The sequence below is a fragment of the Lissotriton vulgaris genome, chromosome 5, assembly GCF_964263255.1.
Source record: "Lissotriton vulgaris chromosome 5, aLisVul1.2, whole genome shotgun sequence".
Taxonomy (NCBI): domain Eukaryota; kingdom Metazoa; phylum Chordata; class Amphibia; order Caudata; family Salamandridae; genus Lissotriton; species Lissotriton vulgaris.
The window spans coordinates 992,163,108-992,181,638 of NC_141693.1; the positions used below are offsets into that span (position 1 = coordinate 992,163,108).

The 18,531-nt window shown below is 42.3% G+C and overlaps 1 protein-coding gene across 1 annotated transcript in view; it reads left to right on the plus strand.

Annotated features, from left to right (window-relative positions):
* Positions 1-18,531, plus strand: part of GOT1 (glutamic-oxaloacetic transaminase 1) — a 102,484-nt gene that overhangs the window by 9,381 nt on the left and 74,572 nt on the right. The gene's annotated exons all lie outside the window — the stretch shown is intronic.

An 18,531-nucleotide genomic window follows, 5' to 3' on the forward strand; every position in this document is an offset into this window, starting at 1 on the left:
GGTCTGCTTGTGTCTCCCTGTGTGTAGGCTTCTGTTTAAATGCAGTACTATAAAGTCAGTCTAAAAACCTTTGACACTTGTTTTCCTTAAGCAATCCAAGCGAAGGTTTAATCTCTCTTGACTTGTTTGGAGTATCTAAAAGGTGAGGTGTCAAGTAAATTTGGGCAGTTAGTGGAGTTCTCCCACTCTTGTTCTATGTTAGCAATGCAAGCTTTACGTCTGAAAAAGTGCCTCTCATGGACATTGTATTGATTGACTGATGAGCTTGTCCTCAGTCTGAACTCATCTGCTTAGAAGAACGAAAAATTAAAGGATTTATTGCCAGATTCATACCTTGGCATTAAAATGATTTATTTATTTGTTGAAGTTTTGGAGTGGTGGGGGGCATTTTATATTCTACTGGGGCCGGTTTTGCAGCAGTGCTGGAAATACGACCCTGTAACAAAAGCAGCAGAAGTGTTTCCCACCAGCACCCCCAAGCCCTCTGATTCCGCGCCCCCCCCCCCCCCCTCCTTTCCGGAGGGTCTGCTCCTACTTAATTGCTAGTGCTGGTTTGCGTTCTTAGTCCGGCCGTGGGCATGCTGGTCTTGGCAAGCTGGCAGGCACTGGTGCTCCAGGGCAGGTGGGTATTGGATTCCTCCGAGGATGTCCTCTCCCTTACTGGTATGGAGACTATTAGGCCTTGGCCCCAGTTCTAGTCACAGGAAGCAATCTTACAGAGCTACTGCTGTTTATGCAGCCCATCTGGCTAGTTTTTGGTGCCTCAATTTCCCCTTCTTGTAGTCAATTCCCAGACACCAAGGTCCGTATTATGGAATGTGTTGTGCCCGGCACATACAAATGTGAGCTGTCATCTGCACTGCACCCCTTTGAATGTTTGTTTATACGCTGTATATGTTGCTGCTGCGCAACATCCAATAATTCCTTCTTCTTTTGGAGTAGTTAGTCTGCTTTGTAAATTACATGGTCATTTTGAATGTTTTTTTTTAAACTGCAAAGTATGTGATCTCTTTTCTCATTTGTAAGGTACATTTGGATGATGCAAGTGTGCGTGGATTGCATTTTTATGTGCTCAGATTAGTGCGTACATGGGAATTCAATTGCATTGTTGGCGCTTTAACTGTTATGTGCGCTTTGTAAATATAATTACAAATTTTAATACATTCGTGCGTCTGCTATTTTTCACTGCGGACTATCGGCTTACAATGATAAAACCGTACATGTAGGCCACATTTATGTTATTCCTAGTAGTCACCTGCATTGGGAAAGGCAGGCTGCTACAGTAAGCCGGGTTGTCTTTCATTAATGTGCGGACCTCACCTGTATGTATGCCGGTGGTGGAGGGCACTGCTTTTATTATGTTTGGGGACACCGTCCCCTGCTGCATTCTGTGCACCCAGTTAAAGCTGCACTGTGGCCAGACCAGGGCAATGCACCTATTTAGTAATATGTACCTTTGCTCTCTGAGTAAAGCTCTGTTCCGTGTGCACCTCTGCTGGAACAGTGCAGTTGTTGTGATAGGGCACACTCTCCAAGTATGTGCCTGGTGCACTCAGTCCAAATAGTCAGTCAGTCATATTAGCTTTATTTCGATAAAACATATCTTAAAAGCTATGATACATGAGTTAAAAGCAGAATTATTAATAAAAAGACAAAACATTACCACAAGTATAACAGTCTAAATGACTGAACATGAGAATTCATCTGGACCTTAATAATAAAATAGTTAAAATGGCATTAAGAGATAATATGTACAACATAAAATGAGAAAAAGTACAGTTTCTAAAAAGCGGGTAGCTCATAGCCGCAGCAATACTTAAAGGTTAGCTTTCAGAGATCTCGACCTAATGCTCCAAGCCCAGCTCAGGAATTTGGCCAAACCGCAGACATACAGGGCTCGCGCATCAGATCTTAGAATGCGCAACGCTGCAAGATGGTTACGAGTGCCCAATTCCCTGCAAAGTGGTTTAAGCCAGCGTTCCCTTGGAGCTTTATAGGCTGGGCCAGTCCAAGTAGTATTGTGCCGCAGAGAGGCACAGTGTGCCCTGTGCATTGCATGATGCTACGCACAGTATGCTGCATGCTGTTTGATACATGGAAAAACGTGCATTGTATAGCTAATGACTTACCAGGTTTGGTGGCTTAATGAACTAATGTGTCACTGCAGCTGCTGGTGTTTGACCTCATTGTCACAGGTTCAAATCCTGGCGGGTCCTCTCATCCTTTTGAGTTCAATAAAATGGGTACCATTTAGTTGGGTACAAACATACCTCAAAATACGGACTCCAGATATCAGTCGACACAGTTGCCAACTTAGTACTGGAGAAAAACGCGACAAAACCAAATTCTTCAAAAAATAATGTCAGCCACTCTCCTCAGACTGCCTGTCTGAAAATGGCCGTCTCCACAGCTGCTTCACACATTCTTAACCGCGCCCATCACACGTACTACTTCACTGTCACAACGAAAGGAATGAAGTTGGCTTCCTTTTCAGAATTGCTAATTAATGCGCACTCCTCCACAAAACTGGAACGTCATTCACACATAGACCTATCCACTGCCTACAAAAATAAATGAAAGCAAAAATATTCTGAAAAAAAACCTATGCATTACACAAGTTTCATAGAAGAAAAAAAACTGACCCCCACAGTGTAAATATTCATATGTACATTACTCAACATATAAAAAGCCAAATATGTCAACGCAATTGTGCAACACAGCTACAAATTGCAAAAAGACTACGTAACTGAACATTCAACATATTCTAATTACGGAGTAATAAGTTGCCCAAAAACTCGCCTGCCCCCCAACAGAGGTAGGGACCACACATAAGGGGAGTGAAGTTCACTCACCAAAAAGCGGTCTGGGAAATCAAGAGCCAAACAATGATTACTTCTCAAAGCAACCTCACGAACTCCAAAGAAAAGAAGTGACCTATACATAAACCTCAAGCTACAATACAAATGCTAAGGACGCAGATAAGAGCAACCATCTCGAGCATTAGAGAGAGCACACAAATAAAGCACTCTATTATTCTCATGTCAATCTATCAGTTGCTCATCCAGGGAAGGTTTACACTCAGAATTCTGGGATTTGAAGTCCTGAATTGATAAAAATCATTAATTAAACTATAGATGCCATGCAGCAAAACCAATATCAAACTCAAATAAAAAACTACACCTGGATATGGACAAATGCAGTACACTAGCATGTGCAGTAACTAATTGAAATAAAACTCAAAGAAGCAGGTGTTCTTAATCTTTAACAAATAATGGATTAATAAATAACTGAGCCATACCGCAGAGGGACAATAAAATTAGAACATTGGTACAATAAAAACATCCACATTGCATACCTAAAAAGATATATCCCATACATTTCTAATGGCCCATATCATACGTTCTCTGTACAGTCTCACACTGTTTATTATACTCTGTCTCCACATCTCTAGTTATAGCTTATATCTTTCTGTGTCTGACCTAAGACCAGTTACTGTAGTAATTATAAAAAAAGAACAAGTGCACATTTCAAACAAAATAGGCACCAAATACAAGGCGGCGCAAGCAATGTGGTGCAGTGCCCATGTTCAAATCGGCGCAAAAACTATAATATGAAACCCTTTGTGTGCCCACACGCACTGGAATGTTGCAGTCAAAAATATATTTGCACCAGCGCTAATAAAATGTGCGCACAGTTGCAAATGATCCTCCATTATGCCAATGGACGCCCACTCTGGAGCACAGTCACAACTATCGCTGATGCAGCCATGTGTAGTACGGGTCCAAATGTCATGTAGAGCCTGAGTCTTTGACGTTTTGTGTTGGGGTTCTGCTTCTTTTGAAGTGCATACTCCTCTCCTTCCTCCCCCCCCCCCCCCCCCCCCCATCCTGCAGGAATGTCTCCGCAGTTGACAGTCTCACAATACAGTTCACCAGGGTGACTAGAGTTCACACCTGGATGTCCGCCACAGTGATATGTGCATCAAAAGTCTAACTTGGGGCACCCAGCCCTACTCTTTGATTCTCTTAGCAGCCCCATCTCCTTTCTGAGATGTGGTTAGGCTCCTTCCCTGTGATCTGTCATTGAATCAAAGAGCATCCTTTGAAGTGCAATGCAGAAGCCTGGTCCTCTCCTCCCCATGTTGTATCCCACCCAGTTCCAGCAATACAGTAATTCACAAATCTGTCTTGGATCTTTCTAACTCCCCTCCATGTTTCACTATGCAGGCCTGGGTCTCCCAAAATGGAACTCTGAGCCCTCCGTATATTGTACGATCCAAAGACCCATATACACCCAGTGCATGCATACAGCATACATGCAATGTACTGTATTGTATCCTCCATGTACTGCGGGACTCTTGGGTACACCTATATCAAGTTTTTGCACCCAACATGCACACACTGCCCAGCACTGTATCTTTTTTGTACTGTACCACTTATAGGTATACATAAACTCAGCACATGCACTTTTCCTGCATGCACTGCATTCTTCATGTACCACTCACCGGTACAAATACACCCAGTACATGCACTTATTCCTGCATGCACTGCATAGCCGAACATCCTTCAGGTACTGTACCACTCTCGGGCACATGCACCTCCACCACATGCATTAACCATGCACACACTAACTACTCAGTACTGCATTGTCCATGTATAACAGCCTCCCGAGGCACAAATACACCCAGTGCAGGTAAATTCTGTGCGGTACAGCACTTAACACCATTCCGATGTAGCCAAGGGTGAGTTGAGCCCACCGCACCGGAACTTTTAAAAATGAGTACGCCTGTCGACCTCACTCCAGTGACGCCTGTTGACTCCAACTAATCACTACACGGTATGGTGCCATCACTGCACTTGTGCGGCTGAACTCTTTCTGAATGAAAAAACAACAAAGTGATGAATATAATTCTTTAATTAATCTCAGGCTGCATTTCAGGCATCCATTTTTTTTTTTTTTTTTTTTTGCCCACTACACTACCTCAGTTTGGACTCAGCCATATGCAAATCAGTCTTGACCCTGTTCCTCATGGGAACAGTCCATTCGGAACTGCCAGGCCAGCTCTTCCCTGAACCATAACACAAGCAACCTAGTATCGGTTATAGCTTGGTTCCAGTGGCACAGTGAGCCTTGGACCCACGTCGGGGCATACCATTGGGTACATAGGGCATCAAATGCAAAAACAAGATGATGAATGGAATGTTTGAATTAATTTATTCTACTGGCAATCACTCTGGGGCGTTTTTTCCCACTATGCCAGCCGAAACTGCCAGGCCTTTCCTGAAACCGGTCCTGGGTATGTTCCACTTCAGGGAGAACCTGGCTTAGCTGTTTGGGCCAGACTGTTCCTTTTGGAGCAGGGTCAAGACTGGGGTGGCATGGTGTGCAAAATAGTGATGGAATTGGATGCTGCCCGAGTGATTACCAGTGTCTGAGATTCATTCAAACATTCCATCCATCACTATTTCATATACTTGTGTCACCCTAAGTGGGACCGGTATGCTCAGATATGGGTCCCGTGCACACTGTGTCACTGGAACCAAGCTATTCCCGTCTGACAAATCCATAATTAGAGCAACACCTGTATTGGGTTGCTTGTGTTACTTTTCGGGAAGGACCTGGCTTGCCAGGTCGGGCTTGACTGTTCTTATTGGATATAGCTGGGTCCAAACTGAGGTGGCATAATATGCAAAATAGCAATGGATTGGGATGCGGCCTGAGTGATTACCGGTGGCTGAGATTAATTCAAGCACGCCATCCATCACTTTTTGTATGCTTATTAACTCCTGGTAAAGGCAGTAGGCTTCCTCTACTATGAGGGTAGTACTTTGGGCGCCTGACCCGGTCCAACAAGACCGCAGTCCGTGCGATAGGCCTATGTCATTGCGCACATGCATGATCCATGTTTGCCTATGGCACCAAAAATCCGCCTTGGGGATCCAGGCATCAGTATAGTAGGGCACTCTGGACGTGATTGGAGAGGGCTTTTCCATCCCAATAGCCATATACCCTGTCTGAAGCTTTTCTTCCTTTTCGCATTATTAAAGTGCAGATGGTCTAGCTTGCCCTTTTAAGCTAGTGCCTTTAGATGTGTACTCCATCCGTGTCCGTGTATTCAGAAGGCTTAACTGTTAAAATGTTACTAGCAGCTCCTTTCTCAATGCCGAAGAAGCTCAAAGTTCAGATTGCTGCTCATGAGAAATCTCTGCAGTAAATCATTTAGTAAAGGAATGGCTTTGAACTGTATCTGGTTATGAACTGCAGAGGATCTGGTCACATAAATTGAGGAGGTGAGACTGAAATACTGTGCTTTGTAGATGGGTGTAGTTGTTGGAAACGCCTACACATTTTTTGAAGTTATTTCATCGGAAACATTCTCTTCCCACCATCTTCTGGTTTGCCCACATTGTCAGGACTATGCAATTGTGTATTTCATTTTCATGTCTATTGTGAAATGACATCGACGTGCAGACCCTGCAGACAAGAGACGCTAGAAGGTTGACTCTACCCGAGTAGATACAGAGGAGAGAGGTTGTGTGAGCTAGATTGACTAGAATGCTTTGGGATGGGTGAAATAATGCACATCTCCTGCTAAGAAATTTGTGAAATACGCTGCGGGGTGCAGTGTTACCTATCTTTTGAGTTCTTGTGCTTACAAGCTTGTAGAACTACCCGTTGTTTTCACAACATTTATATGACCACACACGTGCCTACTTCAGAGCAGTTTTTAAAGTGAAGTGCATCGGGCGAATCAAATATGAGGCCACAACGCATATTGTTCATGCACACGCCTGCTCTGCACGTTGTGGGATTGGCTAGAATTGTGTAGTTGGCAAGTGTTTGCAACACTGGCTCTCAAAGGTCGGGCCAGATAAGCCTGATGACATCTGTAGCTGGTAAATAGTCTTGATAACAAAATCAGTGCTGATGTTGAAATTGAAACTAGATCAGCTGAGGAACACGAGGTGGAATATGCGAAGAATGAATGCTGGCTTTTGTTATGGGAGTTAGGGCGAGTAAAAATCGCAATTGTGTTAGGCGTCCAAATATCTGGGCAGTTAGGCCCACATGAATCATTGCATCCGTTTGCGATTCCTAAATTGCGAAAATTAAGGAATCACAAACGGCAATGCATGAACAAATATCATTTATTTTTGCGATTCGGTATTTTTCCTTAATTACGATTCACAATTTGCGTATCGCAATTATGGAAAACCCTGCCCATTGATTCCTATGGGCCAAAAGGCCCATAGGAATGAACGGGAAGGCATTCATATTTTGCGAATTTCAAATTGCGATTCGCAAAATGTGAATGCAATTTCAAGGGTGCAGGGGAGGTCCAAAGAACCCCTTCCTGCAACCCTGAAATGTAACTTTCATTGCAATTTACACACACACATGCCCCAAGGGCATGTGTGTGTGTGTAAATTAAAACTTTCAAAAATGCAATTTGTGCATATTTGAAAGTTTTAGGTAAATTAGCATGAAGTTCAACTTCATGCTAATTTACCACTTCCAAATTGCGAATTCGCAAATAAAAAACGATCATGCATTGCATTTAAGAAATCTGAAATTGCAATTTCTTAAATGCAATCTCAATTTTAGAAATCGCAACATGGTTGCAATTCCTAAAATTGCGAAATGCATGATTCATTCCAAATTGGTCAATTGCATTCGCAAACGGCCGAAAAATTGTGATTCGCACAGTTTGCGAATACAATTGGCGTTGATGCATGTGGGCATTAGTTCTTTGCTGTTGTGCTATCATTTTAATACTTTTGCTAACAGTTTTCTACAGTATTGCTTAGTTGTATTCCAAGTCTTTGTGAGTAGTGTGAAATTACGTGGTTTTAAAACCTGTTGGTGTGCAGTTGCTTATTTCCGGAACATGGCTCTGCAGTGATTTAGGTTCATGTGCATAATGGAACGGGTGGCTGGATTAGTATCCTTTTTTAATGTTTTCCTTTGATTTTATGTTGCTTTCTGTTTTTTCTAATGCAAAAAATATGTTATTGGTCTCAAAAGAAGTAGGGCTGCAACAACTCCACCTTTGCATGCAGAAAAATAATCTCTCTCTCTCGCTCTCTCTCTCTCTCTCTCTCTCTCTCTCTCTCTTCTCTCTCTCTCTCTCTCTCTCTCTCTCTCTCTCTCTCTCTCTCATAAAGGCCAACTGTTATGCAGTTTTACTGATTAAACTAAGTATGGTACACATGATAGTGTCTTAAATCGGGTTTCTGCAAATATTGATCATTTGCACTTCACCAATTAAGGTTTTCTTATTTGTTTAATCCTATTAAAATCTTTTTTTCCATTACCCTTCTGAATGACAAAAATTGTGCTTTTTTAATTGCTGAGACATTTTTAATTATTTGACTGTTCAATTTCAAGCTTTTTAAATGCTGGTGCTCGAATAAACTGACATCCTACTGCCTTTTGGTTCACAACGGTTGACAAACACTTCACTTAACCAAATCCTCCAACTGCAGTCAGAGAAAGGAAAGTACAGGGCCAGGATAAAAAAGCAGCAGTTTGTAAAAAGACATATTTTGATATTTGACCTGTGTTTTGGAACAGATAGCAAATATGTCAAGACCAAATTAAGAGCATTTTTCATGATCTTTCACTTTCTAAATAAACAGAAAACTTTTTATTTCCCAGCACAAGCTCGCTCGCCCGCCCAAAGGGACCAGTATGCCCTAAAAATAGAACGCCCTAAAAAAATCTGACTTGCGATACCGAGTGGGCGAGTAGATTTTTTTGAGGCTAGGATTGCTCAACCTCCGATTTTCATCCTTTCTTATGCAACATGATTGCAAACCTCTGCCCTTTTTTGTCACTCCTCTTACAGCTCCCCAAGCGATATAAAGAAGACAAGGAGGTTTCTTCCCTGTTTATCTCCCTATACTCCTTTTTAACATTCATCTTTAACACTTTTTTCACTAGTGGATGGAAGAAAAAGGTTGTTAAGCCGTTTTAAAACCAATCAAACTTGGACCCTGGGGCGAAATCTAACTATATTCTCATCTTATTTTTATCTAAAATTGGTGAGCAGTTCTGGGTCACCGGCTTTCAAAACGCCTTGAAGTGCACCAGTTAGTAAATGCTAGCCAGTTGAATTTAAGGCCTGGTCTAGGAACCAAGTCTGCCACTGTGGCTGAATCGAATGATGTCAGACAAGATTACAGTGACCTGCTTCGTCCTGCTGTTGTAGGTGTGTCTCTCTGTTAACGTCAAATGAGGTTCTTGAAGAAAAACTTTCTTTTTATTCCATGCCACTTGAAAGCTTGTGTTATTGCTACCATAATTTTTAGATTGAACTATGCCAAGCTTGCTATGTTGGACTTTCCGAGTCCGCCATGTACAAGCTTTAAGGTGTTCAGATTATTGCAGTGTGACCAGTCAGGAAATTAAATAGGTTCTCTGAGGCTCATCGTAAGCTGCACTAGTTGACAGTTTTTTTAGAAGGATCCATAAAGCATTCTACTTTGCCCACATAGCCCTTTATGAAATCGACCCAGGCTGTGTACGTGATTGCTCCTACGACAAAGTGATCCCTTTATTTGGCTCTTCCCTCTTGCTTTCAGACCACCAATATAGACAGGCTGGGTGGGCGAGAGTGCCTTCTCTATTGAGGCTTTCTATATTTGGAATGCACCCCTCTTGGCCCATGCATAGCAGAACCATTCCACGTTTAGAAAGGCTGTCCAAATGAATGTGTTTTATTGATTGTTTTCCTATCTTTTCTGATGATGTTGTTGTTCAGTTAATCTTTAAGACCTTTGTTGCTCTTTATAAGTAAGAACTCAACTCCTATTTTGAATTATAGGTTTTCAGTATTTTTAGTGCATACCCTCAAGCATTTAAATCCTAAGGCGGTGGCAATTTTTGAAGAAATCAAGCAGTAATTATAGTGATTAATCATGGTCACCTGAGAGAGAACTCGGTGTGTGATGCCTAACATATTGTTAGACGGAGCTAGCTCGGATATGGGGATCCATCGCATATAACTTATGTCGAACCAGAAACATACATTTGCTGCCTAAAGGAAGCGTCTCCATCATCAGTTTCTCAGAGTCCATTGTAAGGGAGATGTAGAATTTGGTTCAATGTATGCCTTGTGTGGATTTTTTCTGTGATGGTATGTATGAAAAGGCAGCACACCAGCCCTCTCCTTGTGTAGGCATTGCATTGCAGTACCCTGCCTCTTCAAAATGATACAGTTTGACAGCAAACCGCTTGTAAAACCTCATTCTGCTGTCAAACTAAGCCTGTCCAAGCAGCATAACTCTGATATTGTGTATAATAGGTTACCAAGGCAAAAACTTAGCACAAGGAAAACACTACTTTGTGCACTACTTGTTTTAGTGTTACAATGACCAACTGGTAGCCAGCCATGTTATCTGCCTGGTGTCTCTTGTGCCTTATTCAAGGCTGTCCCTGATAATAAGTATAGACATTAGATGAATATGGTCAGTCATCTCGAACACATTTTGGAGAAATTTGTTAGTCATGTCGCATTTTATAATGCACATTGACCTTGCAAGATTAAAAACATTAATATTTTCTTAGATTTGACATTTTATCTACTGACGGCATCAGAACAGAATTCAAAGCGTGGTTATTGTTTTAAAAGTATGGCGGAGGGTCTCCTTTATACGCAAGTTCTCTATTCAGCAAGAGCGAGTATTCTGCTAATCTATTGGGCCACCTCCTGACTGGAGATGACCCTCAAACCTAAGAAGAAAAATCAGCAGTGAGAGATTCGAGGTGCAGACATTAAAGTTAAAACTGTAAAATAAGTAGTTGCATATAACAAGAGCTGGATCGGTTGTAGTGTTCAAGTATTAAGGAATTTGTTGAACTACATAAGGGTATTGGTTAGAAATCATATTTTACAGGTAAAATGGGTAATATCCTAAACAATTTTGACTAGTTTGAATTGAATGTAAATCTCGTCATACTTCCATTGCCTTCCATTGAGCATCATGGCGTGCCAGTCAGAGCTCAACCAACATATGCTTTGCCCCACGTCATGCTCGCGGGACTGGAGGTTTTCAAGTCTCTGGGGGTCATTTTGTGATTGTTAAGGTTGTGTAGAGGCGAGTCAGTCCTGATTGATATCTATTGTTTTACAGATGCTAATACTGAGGCTCCTGTTCTAGCATATTCTATTAAAATGTACCATCTCTGTTTATGTTGGCATAACATCTTTGCAGGACATTGCCTATCAGCCATATATGCTTTATGTTCTGGAGCTTAAAGGAATACTTGTGTTCTTTGCGTGCCAGAACACAATTCGCTACAAAGTTATTCCAATGCAACCTTTTTGACCAGTTCTTTAAGCCTGGTGGCTATAGCTCTGTCATCTCATATCAAAACTGCTCAAGATGGGGTGCTAAGAAAACTATTCATTTTGATTTAGAATAGCACAGATTCCTGGCAGAATTGTTAACGTGTGGTAGTACTGCCATCCTATTGGCACTCACTTATTCAGTTTCAGGACAAATGTAAGCTGCATTAGGAAGCAAACCGGAGACTCGCCATCCATGCATCCCAATTTCAGCTTTCTTAAGACACTAAGCGCGATATTCTGAGATCTGTGCAAGTGTGTGACCACACAAAAGCATATATTGCAAAATCTCGATAAGCAGACTAAATATGTACCTTTGATTAACAGTTGGATGGAATTGAAAATATTTGACACATGCCATTTCACAGAAGGAATTTTCAGAGATTTGGCAAAAAGGGCCATCGTCTTGTAACAACATAGCAAAAACTGGTTCCAAAGTTCATTTGTATTGAAATATGGAGAAGCTACTTTTTTAGCAGTCCTATCACTCATTGCCCTTTTAAATGTCTTGATCAGAAGTGGATACGCTAATTGGGTTCCGACAAAAGTCTAAATAACCACCATATTTTGTGTTAAAGCATTTTGTTTAAAGTTACTAAATGTCAGCCAGATTTTTTTTGCTGGGAGAGATGTACTTCGTTTGTCACCATTGGTTCTATAGGCAATGGATAGGAAAGCTAGGTTTGTGGTACCCTGAACAAGGTTACTAAGGTGTTAAGCAAAAGGAAACCGTGGCCGAAAGAACCTCATGTTAGCAGCAATCCTGCTGAAAGATTGTTTGTGCCGTTTCAAATAATCGAGGTAAGGAAGAGGGTGGATCGTTTTCTCCAATGACTGTCAAAAGAAAGTATAGTCTATAGTAGCTAAAGTGGAGAGCAAGCGATACATCAAGTAAACTGGTTAAAACTTCAATTGAAAGCTAAATCTGTTCACAGCTGTGAACATGAAATGAATATTTCCCGTTCAGTGTTTTTTCATATTAAACTTGACTTTTTGCTGCTTTTTTCTTTCTAATTTGCTCTTTTTAATTTAGTACTGTAAACCAGTCATCCGACACCGCAAGTTGCGTGACATCCTGCTAGTGAGAAGGCGTATTCTAGCATTCTTGTACATCATAATATTAGTCTTGTTTTTTCAATGCCATTTAAATCGCAGTTTCACTGTTTCTAAGGGCTGTAAATGGCAAGCGTTGCTACTACCCAATGTAATGGCATTGTCTGCAGTAAAGTTGGAAGAGATTAACCACGACAGTGAGTAAGGATCCACAGATCAAAGTAGATTGCTTCAAAAAGATTAGTCAGAAGGCATGCATTGATCCCAAACTCCTCAACACCCACGTCTTTATTTTTAACAAGCGGTGGTCCTTAACATCCTGTTTCCTGTTCAGTTCCCAGACTTTGGCTTCTGCTATGCTCAAGGCACCAGGAGCAGAAACACAGGTGAAACTAAGGAGCTTGTTTTGAGTATGGCGGACCAGGAGCACCACCAAAACTCTACTGTGATTCTGTTTAAAAAACAAATCAAAAAACCTCTGCTCTATTAAGTGTTGGCCAAAGGACCATGCTTACAGCGAGGCAACCCTCTCCTAGCGCTGCTGGTGATCTGCCAGGAGTGTGCCAAGTCATAATGATCCTTGTCATACGCTATTGAGGGCGGGGCTACCATCCCTCTGCTACTGTCACTCCGTTTCTCTGTCCAAGGCATGGTGGATACAAGCAGAGAAAAAGTAGATTCGTTCTTCTCCCTGCACTTCGGGCCCTTTGTGTTTTACATTGAGCCAACAAATTACCACTTCAAGGGTTTATTTTCTCAATACAGAGAAGTTTTCTGACTGGATGGTTTAGAAATGGAGCCCCCTCAGCAAGCTTCGAGTGCTGTGAAGGGGGTGCCACCAGTTAGCTGTCCTCACAGCACTTAAATCTCAGCCAGGCTGGTGAGAATCTCTAAAGAGGGTATAGATCCTTTGTCTGATAGACTGGCACCGTGGGCTTATCCCTCCTGGCAGATCTTGTGACTGTCCAACAGGTTCTAAATATCTTCTTAAGCATGGTCTAAAAGATTATAGTAGGCAGGGAATTTGAATTATCAGGCTATTCTGGTCGGCTTTATGTAAAATCAATATCTATGCTTGATCTTGATGATCTATTTTGCTATCTTTTATATGATGATGATATTCTAGTGCAAGAGCAAAGACAGAGCTGGTGACTATAGTAAAATAGACAGGATAAATGAGTCTCTTCAGTCACCCCACACTTCAAAAACCCAAACCAGTGTATCTTTTTTGATTGTATGGAACAGAGAATTCTGCTCCCCACAATTTCCAATCGGGGCTCATGTCTTTTATGGGCACCTTGCAAGTGGGCTGATTAAGCAGAGATAGAGCAATAACATGAGACAAGAGAACCAATAAAAAAACAAAGGCTCCTCTACCTGAAACTAGCTTTTGATGATCCGCCCTATCTTATACTGTGTAATACAATTTTAAATTAGCGGCTTGCATACTCGTATTGCTATCAATTGTATTCTGAGACTTCGAAGCACTATGAACACATGCCAATGTTCCCCAGTGCACATAACAGGATTCAGTTTGGCAACAGGTTACACACACACACTGACATCTGCAGTAATTGCATAGCTTACTGAGCTTTCATAGCTGAACAATGTACTTCACATTTGTTTTTAATTTAAGGTGTGTGCACTACATTTCATATGTATTTACCTAAAGGTGAAAGTCCCACAAAATTGTTGCAAAATATTTTTTTCTCTTTTAGGCACAACCCTACTTCCACCGCACTCGGAATCAAATTTTTTATGCACTTCAATCTGGATGGCCTGCAAAATACTTAGTAGGAGACTATCATTGAGGCCTCTTCTGCAGTACAGCCCAGCACAAGTTAGCTACAGAACTGTGTCTGTCCTGGAAGCTGCAGCAAACCCGGGCTAGGACACTCCCCCCCCCCCCTCCCCCCCCCCTTCGCCCAACCCCCAAGTGAAGTTGAACTCTTACATGGGTGTAGATCTCATCAAGGAATGTCTACCGTTTCAAGCTAAATGTCACACTTTCTTTTTTTATAAGTGCTAAACTCACTACAGTGACTGTATGCCCACAAGGATGTTTGACACGTGACGAGGCTAGTATGTCATTAGAGATAAAAAAAGATGATGCCAGTGCGCGAGCACACCGTCCATGTTTTGCTTCTTCAACATAAACCTGCTGGCCCCAATGCCTTGGGTCCTTTCTCTTCACACCTAATGGGGTATCGGCCAAGTGGGGGCCCCTGTCTGTGAGGGGGTTTTGACCTGGTGATACAAGAGGCCCTTTGGTCATTGTATGTACTGCGGTATCCACTTCTTTTGATATCATACTATTGGGAATTTTTAAAGCACTATACAGTTTGAAAGGAACAAAAAGGTGATAGATGTCTAATTTGACTGACTATTTTCTTACTCATTCTGGAAGCCAGGGTCCCTGGGCAATCCTAGGGTGCCACATCATCACATCATCACTGCATCCCTGTCCCAACCCTCCTACTTGGCATTCTTGGACATTCGAATATAGCGACTTCAAGTTGTCCGAAGAAAAAGCTTCCTTGAAAACCTCAGGTCTGCCCCTAACTGATGCAGCTGCCTGATACCCCCCCCCCCAAAGGCAAGCCTCTCCTAAACATAACATACAAAAAAAATCCTTCAGTCAAAAGACTGCCCTCTGGCTTGCATTGTGTGGCACCTGTGCTGTCCCAGTCCAGGTGCATTGTGGCAATCTAATTAACAGATGCAGATTTCCTAACCACCCCTTCCTTTTCCAGGACCTGGGTCAAGCACTCGTAATGGCCCTATTGTGTGAAGGGGCATTTGATTTGGCTGCTGGAGAGCAGGGTAATTAATTTGCCCCAGTAGAGGGGGACAAAGGTCAGGGATTTCATATTGAGGGGAGCAAGGAAAATATGACCATTTTTTTATGTGCTAAAAGGGTTGTTAAAACAATATCTGGGACTGTAATTCTACACCCATGGGTGAATGCTTATCCCTATATTGATACCTAGCTGGACCCTGTAGACACAATTGGGGTGAAACTATGCAGATTTAGCATATAATGGGTAATACAGTATAAGCACTACAAGTCTTTAATAAGCTCGTTCGATCTAAACTGTGGATGCCCACTCACATTATGATGCATACCACAGGTCAGTACCACCCCTTGAAGAGTTTCTTCTGAGATATTATACCAGCCGTTCCGCGCTACCGTAGGAGCGCCATGCGTATGGGTAGGCTTACAAGCCCTGGCTGCACGTACTAGAGGTACCGAACCTTACGGTGCTGCCCCACGGGAACAGACTGCGGGGCCCATTAGGGACACCCTTAGGGTCACCACACTACTCTTGGCCTGCCCCCTTACAGACCCAGAGAGGTTGTATCTTCTTTTTCTTTATTGTTCTTTTATCACTGTGTAGTACTGAGCACTTGAGGTCCTGAGGAATTGCCATTTGGGCAAGAAACATGTCGACCTGACCAGAGGGTTTGAGGTAGTCCGCTGTGCCCCTTACAGTCTCTATCTCCCCTCCCACCTTTTTAATCAAGGAAGTTAGCCACGCGAATAAATGTACTTGTGAACTGACTCACCTTTTTTAATCACTATCCCCTCACGACTACACCTTCACTTGACCCCTCACACGCACTCAACCATTGGCTGGAACAAAAGAACTCCAACAAAGAGCGTCTGTTAGGCGCCCGTCAGACATTGCAGCGCCAGTATGACGAGGAGCAGGAGGCCAATGATGAAGCATGACATCTAGCCTACTCGGTGTGTGAGGCCTTCTAGTTCCAATAAGGGAACGTCTTGTTCCCTGCCTCTTCTCTCCCTTTGTACAACATACACACTTCCTTGTCTATTCTCCGGGGAACTTTGTACCTTCTGCTGTTTATATTATACCTGTGCACATATACTGGGATGTGCCAGACAGTAGTCTCCCATGCACAGCCTGCACATCTGTATGCATTGCACACATATGTTCACATGTATTCACTGTGTACCCTAGCCGCATAGCAGTGACCTTCTCTTAAAAGGCAGACATTGGTGATTATCACTCTCACTCCCTTTACTATGAATTGACCGTGAGCGAGTCTCGGGTGGTGAGACTTGCTTGCATGAAAAGTCCAAAATCCCTCTGGATTTTTTGGATTGACATGTAGTCAATTTTAAAAAAACAGAGGGATTAATTGAGCTGAACCAATTCGCTACTGTAACATAAAAAAAATTCATACAGAGGCTTTCCCACACAGTTAAAGATGCATTCTTTGCACAAGTCCACTGTCCACCTCAATGAATAATTTGTATATAAGCTTGCAATATCTAATTGTTTCAATAGGACCTTCAAGACTGGGTCCTGTGAAGCACAATATATCAAGAAGTAAAAGGACAACATTTTAATGTGATACTGAGGGTGCAGGGACAGTATTTAATTTAATCCCTTTTAGCAGGTGTAACTACATCAATATTCTGTTTTGAACTCTGAGATAACTCGTACTGATGCTTTATCCATGGCTTTAGTGTAGGAGAACAAGGGTACCCCGCAAAACGAACAAACAAACCTGGGGTTGTAATATGTTTAAAGAGTACAGTGATTCAAGGGTGGCCTAAATAGGTCCAAGACAAGAACATTTATATATAAATCTGTGTGTGAACCAGGTTTTTTTTTTCACACATGGGGAGCAATAGTGTGTATACTTTAGACTAGACACTTAATCAAAATGGGAGCAGAATTGTAGGGAGACATGTATACTTTTTATTTTCCTTTTTTAACATATTGATATTGCAAAAATACATTCAGGTGCCCACATAAGTGGAAAAGGTGCGTATTGTGACCGAGTGAAAGTGAAATATAAAAACATCACATAAAGAACACAAGGGACTCCAGACAAATATATCCAATAGAGGGATTTCTGTTAGGAGGGTCGACAACGTTTCAACCTTTTAGTAGGTTAATATCATCATCAGGATAGAGTGAGCAGTCTGAAATCTTTGTTTTGGGGATCAGACCAATGATGAAGGAGCGGAAGACTTATGCGAATTGGTCCCTCAAGGGCCACCCTAGCCTCAAACCCGGGGATGGCGAATAGGTCCAAGGAGGGCGGATGCTAGCATAGATGCCGGATGAATCTTAGGGAGGTTTTTGCGCAGCGGCTGCAGCAGTAAAGGCTACACTGAGATCAGGAAGGTTATTAGAGCTCCCCATCCACGACGATTAAATCCTGTAAACAGTACCCCCAGGGTACGTTTGGCCCTTGCTCCACGGGCCACGCGCAGCGGCTGCCAGCGGCCTTGATCCGATCATCACTCCAAGTGCCTCGTAAAGCTGGAACTTCTGACTTTCACACACAGTCTGCAGAGACTAAGCTCGGACGATCAGCTGATCACATAATTGATTTTATTGTGACATCATATCTATACACCATCTCCTCCTTGAATAGCCCCAATAACAGTAAGAGTCACTCTCCTGTCGGGTTTACAATTGCGGAATAACTCCTACAACCTGCTAATTCATACAAGTGAGCAAAAACCTCCCTACTACTCATCCGGCATCTATGCTAGCATCCGTCCTCCTTGGACCTATTCGCCATCCTGGGGCATCCGACAGCTTGAGGTTCAACTTAACCACTTGAGGGACCAATTTGCATACGTCGTCCCCGCCTTCATCATTGGTCTGATCCCCAAAACAAAGATTTCAGACTGCTCCCTCGGTCCTGATGATTATCTTAACCTACTAAAATATCGAAATGTAGTCGACCCTCCCAACAGAAATCCCTCAATTGTATAGAATTGTCTGGAGTCCCGTGTATTGTTTAAGTGATGTTTTTATATTTCACTTTCACTCAGTCACAATACGCACCTTTTCCACTTTTGTGGGCACCTGAACATATTTTTGCAATATCAATATGATAAAAAAGGAAAATAAAAAGTATACATGTCTCCCTACAATTCTGCTCCTATATTGATTAAGTGTCTAGTCTAAAGTATACACATTATTGCACCCCATGTGTGGAAAAAAACCCGGTTCACACACAGATTTATATATAAATGTTCTTGTCTTGGGCCTATTTAGGCCATCCTTGAACCACCGTACTCTTTAAACGTATCCATGGCTTTAACTCCTGCCCCCAGTCTGATTTTTGTGGTTTTTTTT